Consider the following 5,000-nt stretch of genomic DNA (forward strand, 5'->3'; position numbering starts at 1 on the left):
GTGCAATCCACCCCTATAACGTGCGTTTCATGAAGAGTTATGTCCAATATGCGACATTCCCGCTGTCCATATACATGAGCTGCGAGCCGTACCACGTACGAGCTACAGACGCGATCGCGTTGCTCGCTGTACGAATGCAGATGCTCAGCGGCAGCTAGGAGGCGCTCCATCCATGTCGGTACCGGTGAGCGTTGCACTCGCAGTCGCAAAAACGTACGGCAAGTATATTACTCGGAAGAGTCAATGACAGTCCAAGCCCCCCTGCGTGGGAAGAGTCTTCCTAGGCCATGACCCACCGGAAGGGCGCAGCGTCCCCCACCCCAGACATGTGACGTCAGACTATCGGTATTGACGACTAGACTGATTCCTTATAATCATTTGCCATACACCGGTGGAAGCTGCCGAGACGAGTAACTACATAGCGGGCTCGCCGTGTCACTAATGTACAGAGATACAATAGTTTCGACTGGAACCGGATTAAACGTATACACGGCGCTGATTAGTAATAGATAGAGCCATCAGAATACAGATAATGTATAGACCTGTCCGTATACATGCTGAAAGACTCTGCTCACAATCACACGTCAGCCAGACACTCTTATCACGCACTACTCTCTGCCTGTAACAGGCACACAGACAATATGTAAGCACCAGCATGGAACAACACCCAGTGCATCCTCTCTGCCACATTAGACAATCCACACTATCATAACCAGACCGGGAGGTCCACTCGGAAAACAGAATATCCCACCCTTCCGACAACCACCATTGCTCAGCTAAGCCACCAACACCCACACATGTCCCAGACAGGGGTGCACCCAACATCACAATACTGCCTCCTGTCACACCACACAAACAATGGCAGGAATGAAAGACACAGGTCTGCCACAAGCATGGAATCAGAGCGCCGCCTGTTATGAGCCAAAGGTGCACCCTGACGTGGCAAATCAGATGATGCCGCAGTCATTTACTTACGATAATCACAATCAACAAACCGGGCCCCCCCCCCCCCCAAGTGCCTTAACCTAACCCGTATTGTACCTTAACCTAACCCGTATTGTACCTTAACCTAACCCGTATTGTACCTTAACCTAACCCGTATTGTACCTTAACCTAACCCGTATTGTACCTTAACCTAACCCGTATTGTACCTTAACCTAACCCGTATTGTACCTTAACCTAACCCGTATTGTACCTTAACCTAACCCGTATTGTACCTTAACCTAACCCATATTGTACCTTAACCTAACCCATATTGTACCTTAACCTAACCCATATTGTACCTTAACCTAACCCATATTGTACCTTAACCTAACCCATATTGTACCTTAACCTAACCCATATTGTACCTTAACCTAACCCATATTGTACCTTAACCTAACCCATGTTGCGCCTTAACCTAACCCATGTTGCGCCTTAACCTAACCCATGTTGCGCCTTAACCTAACCCATGTTGCGCCTTAACCTAACCCATGTTGCGCCTTAACCTAACCCATGTTGCGCCTTAACCTAACCCATGTTGCGCCTTAACCTAACCCATGTTGCGCCTTAACCTAACCCATGTTGCGCCTTAACCTAACCCATGTTGCGCCTTAACCTAACCCATGTTGCGCCTTAACCTAACCCATGTTGCGCCTTAACCTAACCCATGTTGCGCCTTAACCTAACCTATGTTGCGCCTTAACCTAACCTATGTTGCGCCTTAACCTAACCTATGTTGCGCCTTAACCTAACCTATGTTGCGCCTTAACCTAACCTATGTTGCGCCTTAACCTAACCTATGTTGCGCCTTAACCTAACCTATGTTGCGCCGTAACCTAACCTATGTTGCGCCGTAACCTAACCTATGTTGCGCCATAACCTAACCTATGTTGCGCCTTAACCTAACCTATGTTGCGCCTTAACCTAACCTATGTTGCGCCTTAACCTAACCTATGTTGCGCCGTAACCTAACCTATGTTGCGCCTTAACCTAACCTATGTTGCGCCTTAACCTAACCTATGTTGCGCCTTAACCTAACCTATGTTGCGCCTTAACCTAACCTATGTTGCGCCTTAACCTAACCTATGTTGCGCCTTAACCTAACCTATGTTGCGCCTTAACCTAACCTATGTTGCGCCTTAACCTAACCTATGTTGCGCCGTAACCTAACCTATGTTGCGCCTTAACCTAACCTATGTTGCGCCTTAACCTAACCTATGTTGCGCCGTAACCTAACCTATGTTGCGCCTTAACCTAACCTATGTTGCGCCTTAACCTAACCTATGTTGCGCCTTAACCTAACCTATGTTGCGCCTTAACCTAACCTATGTTGCGCCTTAACCTAACCTATGTTGCGCCTTAACCTAACCTATGTTGCGCCTTAACCCAACACACGTTGGGCCTTAACCCAACACACGTTGGGCCTTAACCCAACACACGTTGGGCCTTAACCCAACACACGTTGGGCCTTAACCCAACACACGTTGGGCCTTAACCCAACACACGTTGGGCCTTAACCCAACACACGTTGGGCCTTAACCCAACACACGTTGGGCCTTAACCCAACACACGTTGGGCCTTAACCCAACACACGTTGGGCCTTAACCCAACACACGTTGGGCCTTAACCCAACACACGTTGGGCCTTAACCCAACACACGTTGGGCCTTAACCCAACACACGTTGGGCCTTAACCCAACACACGTTGGGCCTTAACCCAACACACGTTGGGCCTTAACCCAACACACGTTGGGCCTTAACCCAACACACGTTGGGCCTTAACCCAACACACGTTGGGCCTTAACCCAACACACGTTGGGCCTTAACCCAACACACGTTGGGCCTTAACCTGCTCTGTAATTGTCATACGACGCGTTAAATTAGTGTAGTGTTGCCTAACTGCAACCCCCGCAATATAGTTTGCTACTCGCACTGCCCGGTCCCCAGAGTATCGCTTCATGTTAAACACCTTGCAGCTATACACTGTAATGCGGATGGCGGCAGGACGTACATGCTCAATGCCCTTCGCAGTTGTTCATTGGCATTCGCATGGCGAAGCACAGCCTACGTTGTGGTACGGCTTGTGGCAACTGTCCGCTGATGTTGTACGTCCAAATCACACACTGTACCGCACATTGGTCCTCATGTACTGAATGATACATCGTGGTACATGTGTGACCGTACCACGACTGCGCCAACAACGGCGAACCATACGGTCCAAATATTGTGCACTCAGCTACGTGTCGTCTCCCTATAAGAGCTGGATTGCAGTATGGTATGCCGTGGATGGCGATCAGCATGAGCCGTCTGTTGATGTAGTGGCGCGTGTTGTCAGACGTAGTCGTCTCTTCTCACACACCGTGATAGCATGGTGCACTGCGTTCCACATCTGCGACATGCGACAGAGGCCGGTTGACAGTCGTTCGCGCAATGGACATCGCATACGTACGGGGGCCACCTTCCACGTGTTCGCGAAGCGTGCACATGTTGTTGCGTGTATGTGGGCAGACATAGTGTGTCGTGACACCTGACACAGGCATGCAACAATCGTTGAATTTGCAAATGGCGATGGACGTCTACGTTTGCTGGTGACGTTACGCAAATGAAGAACTGGTAAACCGTTGTGGTGCGGTTGTTCTCGCTAGAGGTGAATCAGTGATGGCGACGATCGGTTGAGCTACCAACCGGTTGTTTCAGCGATACCCACCATGCCCACGAACGTGAATGGCATGTGGGTGTGAAGCGATACGCGGCGGTGGCTGGGTGGGACCGTCCCCGGCCGGTGAGGGGGGGGCCTTCCGGCGTGCTGGCCGCGCGGTGCGTGGGCGCACGCGCTACAGCCGGCTGGTGGGGGCGGCCAGTGGCAGGCGCGCCGGCCGACGGAGGCGGCAGGCGGCGCAGCTGCGCGCCGGCGCACCCTGCACGCGGCGCCGTGCGGCCAAAGTAGGTCCTCGCGGGCCCGGTGCGAAGCGCGGTGGACATCTGCAGTGTGCTGGTCCGATTGAGGACTGTGTGCGCTGAGGATGCGCCGCCGCCCGGCGCTCGGCGCCGCGACGCCGTCTGCTGCTCGGTCGCCTCTGCGGTTCTCGCAGGTGGATTGTATCGCAGCTGTGCGGACGTGTTGGCGCGTGCGCTGTGCTGGGAGAGTTCGCTTCGGCACCCAAGTGGGGCTTTTGTCCTTCTGTGGCGCTGGCGTTGGAGCTGCCGGCCACCGTAGGTGGCGCGTGTTGTCTCCCGCCGGCAATGCCACGACAGCACGCTCCCGGGCCTCTGTCGGCAGCGGCAAGCTCAGTTGGGAGCACGGGTGGTCGCACCTAAAGCGTCTACTCGCCAAACTCCGGGCGATTGCGCCTCTCTCGAACCCGACCAAGTACTTAGGACGGCGCTGCGCGCCGCCGGGACCTGAGAGGGTTTCGAGGTGTATTGTGCAGGGGAGCTCAGCCTCCTCCTGTTTGCAGAATAATTGAGCGGACGCTTGCGTGTTCGCGCGGGCCCCCGGGACACACTCCCGGGCGGCCGGCTGCTCAGCTCTAGTTGACGCAGCTCCCTGGTTGATCCTGCCAGTAGTCATATGCTTGTCTCAAAGATTAAGCCATGCATGTCTCAGTACAAGCCGCATTAAGGTGAAACCGCGAATGGCTCATTAAATCAGTTATGGTTCCTTAGATCGTACCCACGTTACTTGGATAACTGTGGTAATTCTAGAGCTAATACATGCAAACAGAGTCCCGACCAGAGATGGAAGGGACGCTTTTATTAGATCAAAACCAATCGGTCGGCTCGTCCGGTCCGTTTGCCTTGGTGACTCTGAATAACTTTGGGCTGATCGCACGGTCCTCGTACCGGCGACGCATCTTTCAAATGTCTGCCTTATCAACTGTCGATGGTAGGTTCTGCGCCTACCATGGTTGTAACGGGTAACGGGGAATCAGGGTTCGATTCCGGAGAGGGAGCCTGAGAAACGGCTACCACATCCAAGGAAGGCAGCAGGCGCGCAAATTACCCACTCCCGGCACGGGG

At 53.1% G+C, this 5,000-nt stretch overlaps 1 non-coding gene across 1 annotated transcript in view; it reads left to right on the top strand.

Moving 5' to 3' along the window:
* The first annotated feature begins 4,524 nt into the window (after positions 1 to 4,524).
* LOC124583014 overlaps positions 4,525 to 5,000 on the top strand; it is a 1,910-nt gene continuing 1,434 nt past the window's right edge. The window contains exon 1 of the ribosomal RNA XR_006974038.1: positions 4,525 to 5,000. This exon is cut by the window's right edge and continues 1,434 nt beyond it. This is a non-coding gene — a ribosomal RNA (small subunit ribosomal RNA).

Source organism: Schistocerca americana, unplaced genomic scaffold, assembly GCF_021461395.2.
Source record: "Schistocerca americana isolate TAMUIC-IGC-003095 unplaced genomic scaffold, iqSchAmer2.1 HiC_scaffold_438, whole genome shotgun sequence".
NCBI lineage: Eukaryota > Metazoa > Arthropoda > Insecta > Orthoptera > Acrididae > Schistocerca > Schistocerca americana.